The following is a 19,461-nucleotide window of genomic DNA, read 5'->3' as shown; positions in this document are numbered from 1 at the left end:
AACACCATGCATTGATGGGTGGTGAGGACCTATATTGACTGTTATGAGGTCTTTTCTTGTAGCTGGTGCAGTCATAGGTTTTTTCCCGATTCATTCTTCCATGAATTGCTGAAATTGAAAAAAGGTTCATCCAATTTAAGTAAATAATTCAAAATGACTTTTCAAATTAACGAGTTATTATCTCTCGAATATTCAACTGACCAATTAATTCTTTGTAACGTACTCAATTTTTTTTTGGACAAATAAGCAAGCAGGCGTTGACGTTTTCCCAGAATTTTTCGCAGACCTCTCTGAGATAAATAGTCTATTTGTGCAATTCCAAATAGGAAGTAAGTTCTTCGTATCTTATTTATAAAACAAAATACTTGAAATTCAACAGATCCCCAGTTTTCTTCTTTTTCTTTTTGTGAAATAACCGAAATGAATGAATTTTTTATCATAAAAGATTTTTTCTCCCCTCCCCTCTGTTTTTACAAACATGAAATTTTACTGATCAGTAATAATAATGCCAGTTATTTTAATCTGGTATATACAATAATTTGAATTTTTTATGGAATCCTAATTTTATCCCATAAAACTAATCAATCCAATTGAAAATAGGATTCAGATAGGGATACAAAAGAATAGTAAATTTTTGCATTTCCAAAAGAGAATAATTCGAATCTTAAAATTAAGAAAATTTGTTGATTTGTTTCTAGATATAATTGATACGTTATTGAATTAGTATCATATATTAGAATGAGATGGAAGACAAGTCATGTGTGTATCTGTTTATTTTCATATAGCAGATATGGTACAGGATAGATAGGAAAAATGTATCATCAACCAATTTTCAATCGTGGGTACATATGTATCGATAATTGGGCCAAAGAAAAAATTTGAATTTAATTAATTTATCTGTATCAAGATCTTTGTTTTCATCAAAAAATCGACTCCAATTTTTGACCTTGTTCCCATTGCAAAATATTGGATTGAAACAAATTAGAATTCTCAATTCTCTACGACATCTAGACGATAAAATATTTTCAGGAACAAGCAAATCATAATGATTTTTTTTTTCTATTTCTAGTTATCCTTTGGTGATGCCTTGAAATGGATTCATCAAAATCCTTATCCTTCTTATCAACATATCTTTGTTCTTGGTATCTTTGATTAGTTTGATGCCTACTCGTATGAACTAATGAAATACCTATGGTTTGATACATAATAAACTGTCCATCACAGACGAAGGGGTTCAATAATTAATATCCCCTTTTCATCAATTCTGTAAGAGTTAAATTCTTTTGAATCAGCATTATATCAAGATTAATTTCTCTCCTTTGAATAGAGGATATAGTAATTTTTCTTGGATTTCTCAATCTAAGTAGGAGACAATATACTTTGATATTATTGATCATTCTTTGATTCAAAGCATTATCCCATCTCAATTGAAAAAGTAAATACTTTTTCAGGAAGAAATCTAGTTCTGCTTCGGTATTGCTCTTGTATTATTTTTTCTTTTTACGGTTTTTCATGTTTGATTCTGAATAATCTTCTTCAATAGCTTTTTGTTCGGTTGAGGGAACAGATACAAGATTTACTTGGTTTTGTGCATTTGATCTAAGATCTCTTTGGCCTGCAGATTCTTTTTCTTTTTTATTTTTATTCTTTAATTCCATTTTTTTTTTCCATTCGAGGGTATAACCCCCTTTTGCTTTCTATTGATGTTTTTATTTTCACTACCATTTTCATTTATATTAAAAAAAAGTAATTTGCTTGGTATAAACCACAGTTTAATTTTATGTGTTATAAAGTAGTACAAATTCTGGGAAGAACCAAAGTTTCAGATTCGATATAGGACGACTTAATATTTCTTCATTCATTCCCACCCAACCAAAAAAGATTTTTTTTTGATTGGGTGAATTGATTTCTTGATCCTGAGGCATTGTAAGATAAAAAAGATCTTTTTTTTTATCAATTTTAGTATTTTTGTAATCGTTTTGATAAAAGATTATATTTTTAGTATTTATAAAAAAGATTATATTTATAGTATTTTTGAAAATTCTCATTTTGATTTGGTAATGAATATGCTTCGTAATCGTTTTGTTTTTTGTAATGAATTAATAGGTCTTTTTCATATGAATTCTCTTTGTTTAAATCTTGATTTTGAATTCTACGACATTGATTGATTCTATTTTTCCATTTTGCTGCTATTAATCTAGACCATCTAATCTGAGATAAATGGTATTCATAATGACCTCTTAACTAGTTTTTCCATTGATTAATTCCAGAATTCTGAAGTTCCTTGTTTTCCAAAATAATCTTTTATTAGTCTTAAGAAAAAAAGACGTTCCGTGATATTGAAGAATATATTTTAACTTATATTTTGTAAAATACATATGCTTGTGACAAGGAGGATAAGTCAAAAAAATTCTGTGAATTCTTATTACTAATATTATAAAGTGACTTTTTTTATAGTCGAAATAAAATGAATTTTATTTTGATTTGTTTTACTAATTCTTTTTTGATTTTTTTTTATTATTGTTGTTAGAAATTGGGTGCCCATGTGGCATGACCCTTAGAACTTTTTGAATCTGAACCTTTTGAACCTTATCCAAATGGGTTTTGAATTTGAATTCAAACCTATTTGGATAGCCACTCAGGATATATATCTATCATATCATGATATGGATAGATGATATAGATATCAGATATTATCTCATATAACAAATATGGATAAATGAGATAAATAGATTGTATATCTGATATATGGGATATGGGTGATTAAGTGGAAAAATAACGTATGTTTGAGTTTTTCCAATATACTGACTCTCTCCCAAAAATAACGATCAAAGCCATTGCTGGGTTGATTGACTCAGGAAGCACGTGATTTATCTACGAGATCCTTCAATTCAGACTCTGTTTGAAAGGTATGACCATAATTTTTATTCCACTGCGTTATACTTAATTTACATTGGTATCAGAGCGAGTTGATGGATATTTTCGTGTTTCCTTTAATCATGTATATATTTTTATATGTATATGTATACATTATATACATGAATATTTGTAGAGGAGAAAAAAAATCTACTTTTATCAGATTAGGAGCATAAATATATTTTTTTATGTTCATTAATGTCTTTCTTCATACCATAAATGGTTTTATTTTGAAAAAAAGAGTTCGGCAGTACAAAAATCGGACCAGAAAACACCCTGGAAGGCGGCGCGTGGTCTGCACGCGCCACCTGACGCTGTGAGCTGTTCCCACGCGCTCCTACGCGCTTCCAAGCGCTCCCACGCGCCAGCTGCCCTGCCGACGCGCCTGCACGTGGCCTCATGCGCACGTCAGCGGCGCTGTCCACGCGCGCGCCCTCCGTGCCACGCACGCGCGCTGTGCCCTGAGCCGTGCTCCGAGCCGTGCCGAGCCGCTCGTTGAGTCGGGCTGCTGTTTGTTTTGTTTTTAATTCTGAATCGCGTTAAATTGCCATAATTAATTCGTTATAGCTTTGTTTTAGGCATGGTTGGTACCGTTAGACTCAGAATTAAATTTTTTTATCTTCTATAAAATTTTGAAAATTTTATAAAAATAAAAAATAATTCATTATTTCTGGTTTAAAATGCATGTTGCATGATTAAGTTTCTGGGGCTGAATTTTTTTTATGGTTTACTATTTACTGGTATAGTTGTATCATTTTACCAGATTTTGGAATATTTATTTCTAATTTTATGTGTGTTTTTTAGCTATTTAAAATTTCAGAAAAATTTCAGAAAATTTCAGGATGATGTACTTTCTGTTATGGCATAATTTGAATATTTAATATAGCATATTATTTTTTTTAGAGTTTCTAATATGTTGTAATTAGAAAAGCATGATTATTTATTTATTTATTTATTTGAATTCCATTATTAAATGAATATAGCATGAGTTATTTGTAAATTTACATTAAGATGCTATTGTATGGAATTTATCATGCTTTTGACATGCCATAGTTAGTGGGAGGTTATTCGGTTGAGAGAAATCTTTGTAGATTAATTCTCGAAAACTAATATTTTGCGCATAAATTAAATTGAATTTTGGATAATTGTCACATGTGGCGCAAGAGATGATTACGAGCATAGCAGATTTTCGATCTTGCGACTTGTGTAATATTGTCACTATTTAATTTAGATTTTTGTGGCAAAATTATATTATGCTAATCAAATTAATCCCAATGCGAATTTCTCTCTAAATTGACTTATATGGAAGTTAATTGGTTGACCTAGACTTAGTAAAGATGTTCAAATGTGAACAATGTAATCTCATTTTTTAGATGAGCAAAAGTCCAGTCTTAATTGAGCCAAATTAAGGAAACATGACTCAAAGTCGCCGTGGTTTTGTTGCCTTGTTTGGCATAATAAAAACTAATGTGTGCGCTATGGTTAGCAGCACGCTACGTAGTTTTGGTTGGTGAGTTTTGGAGTTATGAAATTAGTAAGCCCTCAATAAATCTGTATATGATCTTGACTATTGAGCTGCGCGGATTGACTTTGTAATTTGACTTGTAAATAATGTTACATCATTGGATGAAGTAACATTCAAGAGTCACGTCATCCAAGAAATGCGAGCTTAAATAAATTAGTCATCAAGTCTAAGACAAGTAGCCAGTATGAGCAATATTTTGCTCTCTACCCAATTATTGGAAATGGATGGAGCAAAAATTTCATGCACTATAATAGTGTGTGTTGAAATATCACGTGAAGTTAAAAGATTAGCGCTTAGAAGCTGCAAAATCTATTAATACTAAGTGAAAAGATTAGCGCTTAGTGGTTGCAAAATCTATTAGCATTACCGACTTGTCTTAGTCTGGACACTTTCTGTTTCCACACTTGAGTGTGAGACATGAGGAGGGGCTTCTTGGTATGATTCCTTAGCTAGGCTAACGTTTTGAATAACGTTTACCACTAAGCGCAAACGTTGCAGCATAGTGCAGCATAGTAATGAAAAGGTCAAGGCTGTTATGACTCTAAGAATTTGACGCATCGCTTGTAAGAGCATTGTGTTGAATTAGACTCTTTGGCCTAATTCGCGCTTAAGTTACTTCAGGAGTTGTCATAGTTGATAGCTTATTCTCTCCTTCTTGTGAATAGTAGAATTAATTGCAAGTAGTAACTATGAAGCGAGAAACAGAGATGGCAAGAGGAGTATCGTCATCTTTCAACTAGATGCAGTAAAGTGTATGGAGAATAAAATTGACTTGAAGGTGCAGGGGATTAGCACTTACTAGTTAAATTTGCGACTTAGGTGCACTTGATATCTCCATGACAAACTTTTTATGATCTAGTGAATATGACTTAGTCGTGAGTCATTACCTAGTTGGGCCTAAACCTTTAAAACTTGTCTTCGAGAATTCACACATTAAGATGATTGGAATTAGTTTATGACATTGGTCATGAACCAGTGGCTTATTATACTTAATCACATTAATGAGATAATGACACGATGGTTTGAGTAGGCCTTCTCGGGCCCACTCGCTTATGACGTCCTGCTCTCATATGAATGTGTAACTTTGTTCGCAATGGGTGCGCACAAGTAAGTAGGAAAGCCGTAGAAGGTCATTTGTATTGGCGCATTTAGTCCATTATGATATTTGTGACTAGATATGTGTGAGGGTATAATAGCTAAGCCTCAATCTCGACACATTTATAGATTACGATACGCATCTGAGTCAAGACTATTTGATCTCCCATAAGTCAAAAGTTTTGAGATGATTTTTGACATTGCACATATGAGGTCGAGATCAATTAGATAAGAGCTTTTGTGCTTTTAGTTTTGACCAAGGTGGCGAGTATCTATTTGAGTTATTTTTTAAAAAACTCTGTGAAGAGAAATGGATGCTTAAAAAATTGATTATTCCTAGTACAACACAATGGTGTAGTAGAGATAAGGAATTATATATTATTAATGTTAGGTGGATAATGGCGCAAGATGTTTCCCAATTGGAAATTGCACTAGTTTATTGTCTATATCCCTAACTAAGAGCCCTCCATATCAAATTTTACACTCCAATTTTGAGTAATAGGTCAGCGGAGAGCCATCTATGGGCGATCTGTAACCGTTAAGCAGCTTATTTTTATTTTACTTCTCATAAGATTGCGAAGTTAAGACCTAGGGTTCTATAGCGCATTATTGTATGCTGTCTTGTAAACACAAAGGGTCGTGTGGCGCATTATTGTATGCGGTCATGCAAACCCTCCGGGTCATGTGCATATAGGTAAGCAGCTTTGTGGTAGTGTAACTAAGTCACATAAAGTTTTATTAGTAAAGGTGACGTAAATAGAGTTTTTAGAACTCTGTAAGATAGAGAATTCTAAGCATAGCGCTCTATGTAGCCTAGTTGAGAATGGAAAGAAATTTCCAATATCCTAGGGACAGTGGGAGCGATGTGCCTACTAAGAATGCTCTACATTCTTAGTTGCGTGGTAGCATATGTGAAAATTTTCCACGTCATCACTGGGTGATTGAGAGGGAAACATTCATGATTGCTCCGCAAGATGATAAAGAGCCTAGGATAATGCCAAAGGCTTTAGTCCCCTGTTTTTTAGAAAGTGGATCAATGTTGCGCAGTTTAAGACAAAGTCTTTGAGGATTAACCATTTCTATAATTTGGTTGACTTTCCATTATGACGCGAAACTGTTCTAAAGTTATGCGTAATTTGGATAGTCATTGTTGAGGCATAAGGCTCGCTAGATACCGAAAAGTCGCACCATTGAGGAAAGTGTAGACCATGAGAAGACTTCCTCCTAGGGAGTGAGGTTATTTTGACTTAAGCTATGATTGACATAAGTTCGGAACATTGATTTATGGACATTGTGACCCAACTTTCTCGTTAGAGAATTGGATAAGTAGATCCGTAGGAATTTACCTTTTGCTTTTATGGTAAAAAGTTAGGAGCGCAAAAAGGTTGCTAGTTCCAATAAATCTTTTACAGCCTAAAGCAGTTATCCAAATAGTGGTTCTTAGATTTCGTCAAGCCATGATAGGCCAACGATGATCGATGAAGACCACTGAGGCATGATCAATGGTCCAAAAGAAGGTTTTTCCTTACTTAGTCATTATGAGCCATGAATTTATAAGGTTGTCGCCACCTAGGGTGGGCAGACCTCTATTTTAGATGATGGACATGGGTGATGTAATTTATATGCTCGGATGTACGATCCTTAGGGATTGTTTTAGGAAAATTCTCGGTTTGTCTTCGATGACTTACATAAGGAATATCCTAGAACAATTCTAGATGCAAAATTGCAAACCCATTGACTTACCTATCGGTAAAAGCCAGAGCCTTAGCTATTGAGTGAATCCTCGGATTGTCTTTGGGAGAAACAGATGACCTATATTCCTCGATCTTTTCTTTGTTGTGGAAGCCTAAAGTACGCTATGTGGGCGTATTCGGCATGATAAGTGTTATCTTTGGTAAATGGTCAACTGAGTTGTTTAGATATTGACCTTGCTCATTAGACTGTGGATAAAATGCTTTACTAGAAGCATATTAATTTGCTCCTTGTAAGATTCAATGCGCTAGTTGGGCGCATTAAGAATCAACGCAAATTGGTCACCAAAATATCTTTAGAGAGGTTATTGCGCAAGAGGTAGTGATCTTAAATTACTTCATGTGAGGTGCACTTGGTGGATTCCGTTGTGCTGATAAGGCTTATGTTTAGAATCTATAATTGCGCAAGCTGTGGTCAATTTTTTTTAAAAATCAATCACTTATTTTGAGATGATGGGATGTTGACACTATTATGGTTTGTGTCATAATTATTAGCAGATGATGATGTCAGCAGGCAAGATTGGCTCACTCACACGAGCAATCGCCCTTGGCGCTTGGGAGCGAGCAAGGATGAGACTGGTGGTTTATTTTTATTTGGAGCCAAGAGAGGCTTAAAAATCATCCACTATGTATGTCGCCTTGGTTATAACCAAGATGAGGTCATGTTAAGGACCAAACATGGATGTTAGTACTCACTTTCCATGTTGTACCTGTTATGATTAGCCAGATGTGAGATCCCATTTGGCGCCTAGAAGGCGAGCAAATAGAGAATTCGGGTTAGGCGCTAGAAAGCGACTAGACTAATATCTGTACGGTGTATCGAGTATGACGTCACTCTTTATGAGGTGAGAGAATGGATCCCTGCTTCCTCACCGTGTGGGTCTTACGTGTCATTATTGATATGACTTTCATTTATGTACCCTTTTGTGACTTTTGACTATGTCATAAGGTAAGGGGTTGATGTTCTGCTACTTTGGTATGTTGCCTGCGGTCATGCATGATTCGGTCTTAAGGGACATCACTGGGAAAGCGGTCAATCCTAAACTAAATGGCATGAGTGCAAAGGGAAGATCATCTAGTATTACACCACTGTTGTATATTCACTGCCGGCAACTCACATCGCTTTGTATGAGAGGCGAATTGAGTGTGAATATATTGCAAGAATTGAGAGGGTCAAACATGCTCTTTTTGAGGGATTAGAGATGTTTTTTGGACCGGTGTAATTAGATGGGTCTGGGGTATATGAGACACTATTTCTGTTCTTTTTGGGTTGATGTCTCTATGCTGGCTCATTTTGAGTTTCTAGTATAGAGCTCCCACATGCAGGTGTTCTCAGCAGTTGCACGGTGCAGTGGCCAGTATGAGATTGTTTATTTTTGGGGAGATTGAGATAGTGACGTGGCAGTGTCATGCCAACTCATGTCCGAGTGGGAGATGTTAGAAATTGGGCACCCATGTGGCATGACCCTTAGAACCTTTTGAAACTGAACCTTTTGAACCTTATCCAAATGGGTGTTGAATTTGAATTCAAACCTATTTGGATAGCCACTCAGGATATATATCTATCATATCATGATATGGATAGATGATATATATATCAGATATTATCTCATATAATAAATATGGATAAATGAGATAAATAGATTGTATATTTGATATATGGGATATGGGTGATTAAGTGGAAAAATAACGTATGTTTGAGTTTTTCTAATATACTGACTCTCTCCCAAAAATAACGATCAAAGCCATTTGTACTGTGGTTTGTGTGGGTGATATTCACTATTGTAATATCACCCCATTGCTGGGTTGATTGACCAGATTCAGGAAGCACGTGATTTATCTACGAGATCCTTCAATTCAGACTCTGTTTGAAAGGTATGACCATAATTTTTATTCCGCTGCGTTATACTTAGTTTACAATTGTAAATGGATTTATCAATCATTTTTTTTTTTGTTGATTCAACAAAAAATTGTATCGCCCATTTTATTAATAAATCATCAAGTCAATTAACAATTTTTAATAATGTTATAGATATGTTTCAATTAATAATTTAGGTAATTTTATTATTGTATGGGAGAGTAATTTTGAATTTCTTTTTTTAGTTAATTCTATTAAATAAATTTTTTTAACAAGGGGGTAATTTTTTAACTTAATTATGTATTTGTAATTTTTCAAACTATAAGGGGTAATTTGTACTTTAAGCAAATCTCAGGAAATATATTTATAATTTACCCTTATAATTATTAATTTTGTGATATGATTTAGATCAATGTTCCAAGTAAAATTGATTTCGTGTTGCATGATTTTGTTTTTAATGATTGTTTTAATGTTCCCAACACTTTGGACATTTTTCACGTTTTTTTTTGGGGTTTTAATTCTTAAGTTGTTTTCAGCTTTTAATTCATTCGTTTTTTAGTTCGTTTTTCTTCTTCTTCTTCTTCTTTTCAGTTTATATGTTTTTTTATTTTTGGGGTTCTAATTTTTAAGTTATTGCTTAGAAGCCTTAATTTGCATTTTTGTTATTGTTTTTGTTGGGTGTTTTTAGCTTTTAAATTGTTTTCAGCTTTGTTATTTTTTCTGGTCTATTTTTTACCCTTTTTAAACTGTTAATTACAATTTTGTGTGTGTGTGTGTGTGTGTGTGTGTGTGTGTGGGGGGGGGGGGGGGGGGGGGGGGGGTAATTCAGCTGTTAATGCAACTGTGTTTTTTAATGGTTTTTGGGTGTTTTCTGATTTTTTTTTGGTTATCATTTTTAAGTTGTCATTTTTGTTATCATTTTTAAGTTGTTGCGAGGTGTTAATTCAACTATTTTTTATTGTTTATTTTTGGGTGCTCTCTGATTTTTTTTGGTTCTAATTTTTCTTTTTCTTTTTTTTAAGCTGCACTAATTAAGTGTTTTCTTTTCTTTTCTTTTCCTTTTTGTGTGTGTGTGTGTGGCTATTTTTGTTTTTTGTTTTCCGATTGTTTTTGTGTTCTAATTTTTAAGTTGTTGTAGTTAATTATTATTATTATTATTATTGTTTTTGGATTTTTTTTTTTTTGAGTTTTTTCTTCTTCTAATTGTGAAGGGAGATTTTTTTTAGTCTATCGTATTAAGATTTTATGGCATATTTTAATAATGTTTAAGGTCTCTCAAATTGATCCAGGAAAAATTCTATCCAGAGAATTTTTCTCAAAACCAGAGAAATTCCAAGAGAAACCTTTCCAGAGAAATTCTCTCCAAAATCAAAGAAATTTCATTTTCTGTGATTTCCAATGACAGCTCTCTTTTCATCTCTTAGACCCACTATCATCTTCATCACAGATCTTCAACCTAATATATTCAAATTTTAAGTTTCTTCCCATTTCACACATTTTCTTGGGACTTTCCAGAGAAATCCCATTTTTTTTTTGTGATTTCCAACATCTCTCAGACCCACTTCATTTTCTTCATTATCTTCATCACAGACCTTCAAATTAATAATATTCAAATTTTAAGTTTCTTTCCATTTCACACATGTTCTCAGCAACCAAACACGCAACTATTGATACAACAATCAACTAATTAATAAAACATAAAGAATCCAATTACGCAATTTTACAATGACCATCATCATCTAAAAGTATGGCGGAGGAGGAAAGAACCCAATGGGTGGGTCTCGTCTATCTAGGCTTAATACAAGGCCAACCCGAACAGGGCTCCTGCCTCTCAGACCCCAGATTAATGTTAATTCGTGCTTAGTTAAACCTAGCAATAATTTAGGAAAGATTTGGAACTAAATTGCATGTGTGATTGCATGATTTTGTGTTTCAATCTGTTCGGTTCACATTTTAGTTTCGGTTAGCGAATTGGAAGCCTTATCGGCATTCGAATCAGAAATTGACTTGATTTATGAGCTTATTAGAATTTATAGAATTTTATGGTAGGGTTAATTAAAATTCGATTTGGAGCGATTAAATTCGATTAAAATAACGTTATTTGGTTACTTTTGACCAATTACCACTTAATAGGCCATTTGAGCCCCACTCACACCTTCTATTATTCATTTCTTAGAGGCAAACGGCTGAGAGAGTGAGAGAAGGGGAAATGTTGTAGGGCTTGAAGATTTAATTCACAAGGAGAGGATTTGCTAGGAAAACTTGGAGACCATCACTAGCATAAGGAATTGAGGTCCCTAGGTCACGTGCCACGTACTGTTTGACCAAGCTTACTCCGTCTGTCTGTCTCAAGGTCCACTGTGAGTAATAACTTTGTAAAGTTATGTTCAATTATAAGTATTTTCTGAGTGATATAAAATGATCTGTTTGCCGAGGTAATATTTTCTGTATGAATGAATGGTTGTCCAATGTTTCTGAAATGTATTCGTGACATTCTTAGCCTCAAATGATAATTGTTATCTGTTCTGTTACCTCCCTTTATGGGTCAACTGTACGTCTCATGAGCCAACTGTTATGGATCCTTACGTCCCTTTATAGGTCAACTGTACATCTCATGAGCCAACTGTATTGTCTCCGTGCACGTGAGTCAACTCCTTTATGGCCGTCCCTTATGGGTCAACTATTTCTGCTAGTGCTAAAGAATGTATCACGTAAACTTAAACAAGGCTTATGATTTCTGTCTATATATGATCTAGTCAAGTTATGATTTTGATACGAAACTGAATTATGGATTCTGAATCTGTATGGACTCATTCATAAAACCCTTTTACTCTGTTATTATTCACTGGGCTTTCGCTCACAGTTTATATTGTATATGTAGGTGAGCCGGCGTGTGACCAGGGTCAGAGTTGACGGCTTTTCGTTCTGTTTTGTCAGCCAACAGTTGTGCCTCTCGAGGAGGTTCCGATCGAAGTCTTATGTTATGGCTGTTTTTGCACTCATGCTAGTCTCAGTATGTGTCTTGTAAAGACAGGTCTTAGGATGTAAATATTTCGTAAATATTGGTGTCCTTTGACTGGCATGCTTATGTATATATATAAGTTTTGAAATTTTCTGTCCCATGTACGTTATCATGGCTCATTGGACTTTGTCTATTTTGTATTATTGCTTCCGCAGCCCCTTATTATTTGCTAATCTGTCAAGAGGCCTTTGGTAATCCATGGATTATTGGCTGGTTACGGTGCTAAACCTACAGGGGTGGGTTTGGGCCGTGACATCATGACAGAGGCTTCACTTTGTTCGCCTATGCAAAGAAAGATTACAACTGCTGGAGATGGAAGTTTTCAGCGAGAAGAGCAAAGATCTGAAACGAGCATGGGCATGGCGGTGGTGGTAGAAATGGGGACGATCTGAAAGATCAAGACTATTGCTTTAGAGAGAGAAAGAGACGTAGAGATGAGAAGACGTGAACTTAGCAGAGGAAGAGAGTAGTGAGAGAGAAAAAAAAAATGAGGTTTGATTTGAGAAATTTCTCTGTGATATATGAGTGTGTGGGGGTTGAGGGACCTTAGACATCATAAAATAATATTGTAGATCTCTTCCATTAATAAATATGGGAGAGGGACCTTAGACTAATTTTCTCATTTTTAAATTGTTTTCAACTTTCAATTCATTTGTTTTATTTTTATTTTTTCTTTCTTTTTTGTTTCTCAAGTGTTTTCTCAATTTCTGTATTTATTTATTTTTCAGTTACTGACCCTAATTCACATGTTTTTTTTTTTTATAATTGTTTTTGTTTTGTGTTTCTAGCCTTTAAGTTGTTGTTTTCAAGTTTTTTTATTTTTATTTTTATTTTTTTTATTTTTAATATTCTAATCTTTACCATTTTCCCAAATAGTTAATTAAGTTTTTTTTTGGGCTGTTTATATGCAATTGGGTTTTTAATTGGTTTTTGGGTATTTTCTGAGTTTTGTATGTTATAGTTTTTAAGTAGTGGTTTTTGGGTATTTTCAGGTATTAATTTTGGGTGTTTGAGTTTTTTTCCTTTGTCTTCTTTTTATGTTATATTTTTTTCATGTACTTTTTTATTTTGGCTTTTCTGTTTGTTTTTTTTTTTTTTTTTTGGGTGTTCTAATTTTTCCTTTTTTTAAGTTGTTATTTTTTTGCTATATTTTTTTGTTTTCAGTTTATGAGTTCTTTTTAGGAACAATTGGTTTAAGATCCCTGCCCAACTTTTGATGCCTAAGGTCCTTCAACCTTATTTTACGTTATAAAATACCTAATTTACCCTTCTTCATGGTGGAGACTTTGGAAACTGACTTCGTGGTGGAGTGTAGACACCTCATTTTTGACCGTCCTCAAGACTTGGTTGTGCTTGTAAGTACATCCCCACAAGTTCGATTGCTCATTGAGTGCTCGACTTTCGCGGTGGAACGTCACAGGTTTGACCTTTCCAAACCCTGTATCCTTTCTGCCCTTTTTTTTGGACCAGGTGTTGGTCCTTTTTGCTTGATTCTCATGGGACACTGCTGTAGACACCCCATTTTTGACCGTCCTTAAGACTTGGACGTCATCGTTTGAACACTCGATGATTACGCTTGTTTGTGTTCGTCTTGAGTTCTCGGAGGTTTCGGCTACGCGCCTTACCTCAAGACCTCTCGACTTGTTTGTTTTGTGTTTGGATTTGCATCAAATACTTGTGGTTTTGCTTCTGAGGGTGGGAAGTAGCTTTTTAGCTACCCCTGACACCCACCGGCCTTGGCTTAAGGCCACCGGCCTTGTTGCCTTGCCACCGGCCATTGGTGATGGCCGGTCGGCACCATTGATGGTCGGTCGGCATTGTGTTTGGTCGGCCGGCCACTGTTTCTGATCAATCGGTCACTTTTTCTGGCCGAGACCTTTTCTTGAGGGAGCTTGACCTTTTTGAACCTTTTTTTAGCTTCTCCAAGAAGCTTGACCCTTTTTTAGCTTCTCCAAGAAGCTTGAACCTTTTGACCCTTTTTAGCTTCTCCAAGAAGCTTGACCTTTTTTTAGCTTCTCTAAGAAGCTTGACCCCTTTTTTTTAGCTTCTCCAAGAAGCTTGAACCTCTTGACCCCTTTGCCTAGCTTCTCCAAGAAGCTTGGCCCTTTTGCTCTTTTTGGTCAAAGCTTCTAAGAGAAGCTTTGCCCCCTTGGTTTTTCTATAAAAAGAGAGCCTCTCCTCCCCAAAAGAGGGTTAGAAAAATCTGATATGTAGAAGATATATATCACTCCCTCTCTATATCTCCCTCTCTCTCTACATTTGTGTTGGTTAGAGGGCTCAAAAGGGTCTAGTTCTTGGCCATTTGAACTACACCTCCTAGCAAAACACTTTCATCATCACTTGGAGGTTCTTGGGTCTTGTTTTCAGAGGTTGAGGGTTGCATTTTTGGGTCTAGAGGCTGCTGTCCCCTTTTGGCTACAAAAGTAACTCCTTTTCCCTCTTTATTCCCCGTTTTTGCACACCCTTTTAGCCTGTCTTGCTTGCTGATTTGAGCTTTGTGTATAACATAAAAAAGTTCTATTTTTTTGTGCTTAAGATACTTCATTAAGGTCACTTTTGTGTTTGGGGTCGTTTACCCCCTCTTAGGCCTTGTTTGGCCCCATTTTGTGCTATTTTTGGTGAGCTTCGGGACCACCTTGTTTGGGCCTCCTCACCACTGAAACAAGGAGAGGGGATGGCCCTCTCCTTCTTAGGACCTTAAACCCTAAGAAGGAGAGGGCCATCCCCTCTCCTTGTTGTCATCAAAAAGTGCCATTTTAGCCTCATGTCTGAGCACCTTTTTTAAGTTCATGTTGGCCATGTCTTAAGTGTTGTTTGTGCTTATTTTGCCATGATATAGCACTGTTTTTACTTGGTTTAGACACACCATGCTTGCTATGCATACTTGTCTTGTAATGCCATGAATTGCCTTAACATGTGCTTAGCATTTAGACCACTATGCTTACTTGTTTTGGCTTAGCTTTGTGAAGCTTTTGTGCATGTTTTAGTATGCTTGAGGTCTGTTTTTGGTCATTCGGGTCATCCATACTTTGCTTTGTATAGCTACCATGTAATCCCCCCTGGCTTGCCTTGTGTTTTAGACCATTGTTGCATACTTAGCTTGTCTTGTTAACTTGGTTTTGCACCTTCTGTAATATGATTTCAGAGCTTTCTATGCATGCCATGTATCCATGTTTATCCTCTTTTAAGTGTGCTTAAAAGTTGCTCTTTGGTGCCTAAGTGTTGGACATTGTGTGCATGCATGCTTGTATGTGTTTTGGCCCTCATTTTCATGGCATTTGGCCACTGATTTGGGCCTATTTGAGAGCTGCCCATTTTGGTTTAAGACCATTCCTACATGTCATTGCATGCTCATCCATGTTGCATGCTCGTTAGTTTGCATAACTTGCATGCTTGTATGTTTACATTGCTTGTCCTCATGTTCATGTTGCATACTTAGCCTCCATGCCTAGGTTGCATTGCATAGAGCATGCATGCTTTGCCTCTTGAATTGAGTATGATAGAGGTTGTGCTTTATGTGTTTAATTGGTTTGCATGTCATTTGAAATCAAAATGCACAACTTGGTTTCTTGGGCCATCACGCATTGAAATGCGCGATTGGTGGTCTGAGGGTCAAGCACCATCCTCCTTTGAGTCATAAACATGATAAGGAGTGTGGTTGGTGCAAACATTGCTTGAAATGCATTGCCATGCCATGTTTTGCCCTCTGCTGCTGTCAAAACAGATTCTGCAAGAAGATTTGGCCGACCGGCCATATGCAGTGCCGACCGGCCATCCATCCGTGGCCGATATCTCAATCAGAGGCCGGTGGTCATTCTCCATGGCCGGTGGCAAATCCCCTTAGCCGGTGATGTTCCGAAGCATTCAGAGAAGCAACCCTAGGACTTGTGCAGTGTTCAGAGGAGGATAACAATCAAAGTGGAGGCAACTTGTGCATGGCTGTGACTTTCTGAGCGGAACCACACATACATTGCATGGGGCCCTCTTCCCAAGGCTGTTTACTGTTTTCCTAGATTAGTTAATTTGCTTAACTAGTTAACGGACTGTAATAATTAGTTAGCTCGTAGTTAATTAATTGTATTATTCTTTTGGTCCCTCCGAGCGAGGGCGAATTTGTAATAAGTGTGGGTGCGTGCGTACATGTCTTCCAACCCCCATTTCTTTCTCCCTTTTACTTACCTGCTTTTGATGGTTAGCATTAGGTCATATTTAATTTAGCATACTTTATGCTATGCTTGCGTGCATTCATACATTTGTCTTGCATGCACCGGGCTCGGCGCATCATACTAACTGCATTGTATTTCAATCCCAAGTTGAATACGTGTTAGTTGTTGCATTTCACATGCCATCCATAGATTAGCCGAGCCTATTCTAGTTGCATCTTGCATGTGTTGCATTAGCCATCTTAACATGAACTAGGATCATGCATATGATTACTAACTGGTTTCTGTTTTGGCTTGGAGTACTAAGTAAGCTTTTATGCTTCAGCATACCGCATGCGTGTGAGTGTTGCCATAACAACATGATTACCATGAGGCTAGCTGCTTATGTGATATAACTGCTTGGATGCCTGTGGATGGAGGTTGAATTACCTAAATTGGAATAATGCACTAAAACTGTGAGTTTTAAGCCCACTAGATAGTGGCAAAACCATCTTTCTAAAAGCCCACTTGAGGGTGGCAAAATCTGCATTTTAGCCTACTTACGAGTAGCAAACTATTTTCAAAATAAACATGAAATGTTTTGTTCCAATTTAGGCGATCTAGTCTATACTTTTGTGCTGTGCGCATAACATAGTAATTCTAGGCTAATAACCGGAATAAGAACACATAACGTTTTCAAAAACGGATATCATGGTTAGTAGAGGCCGATCTTTGATCGGGCGAGAGGGGGTGCTCATAGCTGACCTTCCCCAATCGTTCCCAAGTTCCCGAGCCGAGGGAACTTTGGTGATGACGGACACGTGGCCTTTGGCACCGAGTCAGGGTTTCCTAAATTCCCCCATAAAAAAATATTTAGGTGGCGACTCTGTATCTGGCAAAGCAGTCCATGTTTGGCACTTCTTTTCAAAAATTTGTTTCTCAAAGCGATTTGCCGGATTTGGACTCTTTGGTTCAGATTAAGAACCGTGACACAAATCGAGTCCGAACTGTAGCGAGGGCCCCTCGCGGGCGTGCTACAACTGCCGACCACTGTTTGGCACTTCCAGCCATACACTTTTCCCTGCCTGCTACTGATGATGGCTGCCGACCATCAGTGAGCCACTGCCGGCCACAGATGATAGCCGGCAGAACCCTTTGTCTCAGCAGATTTCACGCCAGATCTTTTGAGCCAACTGTATGAAGGGATGAAGCCCTTTCCAAGCTTGTTGAACAAGCTTTTAATTGCATTCTTCTATATGAAGAGAGCCTCTTCCTCCCTTATAGAGGTTCAGTACATTTTGATATATTTTTCATTCTCTCTTTTGATATATTGTTGTTGGTTTTGTGCCTTAAAGTCCATTTTCCTCTCACTTTTGCACTACAACACATAGTGATACACCACCACCTTTGGGCTGAGGTTCTTAGGAGTGTTGTTTGAGCTCTGAAATTGATTTTTGACCCCTGAGGTTGCTGGTTTCGAAGTTGAGCTTCAAGGGTGAGTATATTCCCATTTTTAGCATTTATTTGTGTCTCATTTTGGCCATTTTTGCATATTGTTTTAGGTCTTTCTTTCAACTGAAAAAAGTTCTGTATTTAAGTGCTTTTGTTGATTGTTTAAGGCCTCTTTGGTGTTTAGGGTGTTCTACCCTCTTGTATGTTTTGTTTGGCCTTGTTTTATGCCTTGCTTTAAAGCTTTTGAGTTAGTCTTTGTTTGGCCCTTTAGCCACTGAAATCTAGTGGATTTTCAGTAGTAGGCATGTGGTTTTGAGGCCTAAAACCAGAGGGGGGGCGAACCCTCCTCTTTTTGTTTTGTTTGCTTGAGTTATTGGCCTATCAAAGGAGCATGTATCCCTTTACTTTTGAGGCTTAGTTCAGGCACTTTTTTGTGACTTTTAGGACCTGCCTTAACTCTGTCCATGGCTGGTTTGGTCATCCCATTTGTGGCTCATCAAAGTAGCATGTCTTGCTAGCATGTATTGGCCCCATTTCAGTAGATTTTTGATTATCATTTGACATGTCATAACTCTGTCTAAAGCTGGTTTCGTTGACTCTTGAGTGGCTTATGTACTTGTAGTGCAAATCTTGCTTACTAGCCTTGTATGCATGTTGTTTTGGCTCATCATTCTAGCATATTTTGGCTATGCTCCAGCATGATTTTATTCATATTTTGGGCTATTCTAGGACTGTTTTGCGTTGCCATGGTCATATGACTCATGTTTAGTATAGTTATAGAGCAAATGCTTTGACTAGCTTGAGTTTTACGGGAGCTTGCATGCTTAACTTGTGATGTTTGCATTCTTTGGCATCATTTAAAGTGTTATATCAGTGCATATTTCATGGTTAATACACTTGCCTTTGTCATGCTTTGGTATCATTTAAAGAGTCGGTGTTTTATGCCTCATGAATGGATCATTGTGCATGGCTCTACGCTTTTGGGATGCCATCTCAGTAGGTTTTGGGCTTATTTTGACATGATGTAACTCTGTTTTATGTTGTCCAAGTCATGCCATGTTTGGTTTTAATAGGTGTAGTGTAATATCCCTTTTGTAGCCTTCCATGCTCCATGTTTTTGGCCTTTTGTTCTAGCTTGTAATGGCTAGGTTCAAGTGTGTTTTTAGACTCACCTTGATCTGCCTTGGGACTGTTTTTGATGCCCTTGCCCCTTTGAGGCTTGCTTTACATGGCCATGACTTAAGTCCCTTTGCTAGTTTCGAGCTTTGAGCCTTCTTGCACGATTTGTTTGTCTTACTAGGGTGGTTTGGCACCATTCCATGCGTGTTTCCAGAACTTATGGTGCTGTCACATATCCTTGCTTGTCACTCTTTAAGTGTGCTTAAGAGTCGCATCTTTGTGCTTTGATCCTTGAGCCAATTGGCACGCATATTTGCCTTGCCTTTTCATGTTCTTCATACCATCTTTTTTAGCACTAATGGCCACTGATTTGGGACATGATTGAGGTTTACCCCTTTGGGTTTAAGTCCATTTGGCATGTTCACTTGCATGTTGCTTTGCATTGAGTATGCGCATATCCTAAACGTTGCTAATTTATCCTTGTAGCATTGCATTGTGCATGCATGCATTACATTGCATTGAGTATGCCATGTAGTTGCATGTTTGCATGCTCAAGTCATATTGCATTGTGTATGCCATGC

General features: G+C 36.7%; 1 long non-coding RNA gene across 1 annotated transcript in view; it reads left to right on the top strand.

Annotated features, from left to right (window-relative positions):
* LOC145804084 (uncharacterized) overlaps positions 1 to 12,265 on the top strand; it is a 14,923-nt gene extending 2,658 nt beyond the window's left edge. Inside the window, exon 2 of the long non-coding RNA XR_014345681.1 lies at positions 12,027 to 12,265. This is a non-coding gene — a long non-coding RNA (uncharacterized LOC145804084). The remainder of the gene's footprint in view (positions 1 to 12,026) is intronic.
* The last annotated feature ends 7,196 nt before the right edge of the window (positions 12,266 to 19,461 follow it).

Source organism: Camellia sinensis, chromosome 1 (assembly GCF_055761805.1).
Source record: "Camellia sinensis isolate YWXY chromosome 1, ASM5576180v1, whole genome shotgun sequence".
Lineage (NCBI taxonomy): Eukaryota > Viridiplantae > Streptophyta > Magnoliopsida > Ericales > Theaceae > Camellia > Camellia sinensis.
Note: the sequence above shows the minus strand (reverse complement) of the source record. Positions and strands in the feature narration are given on the sequence as shown.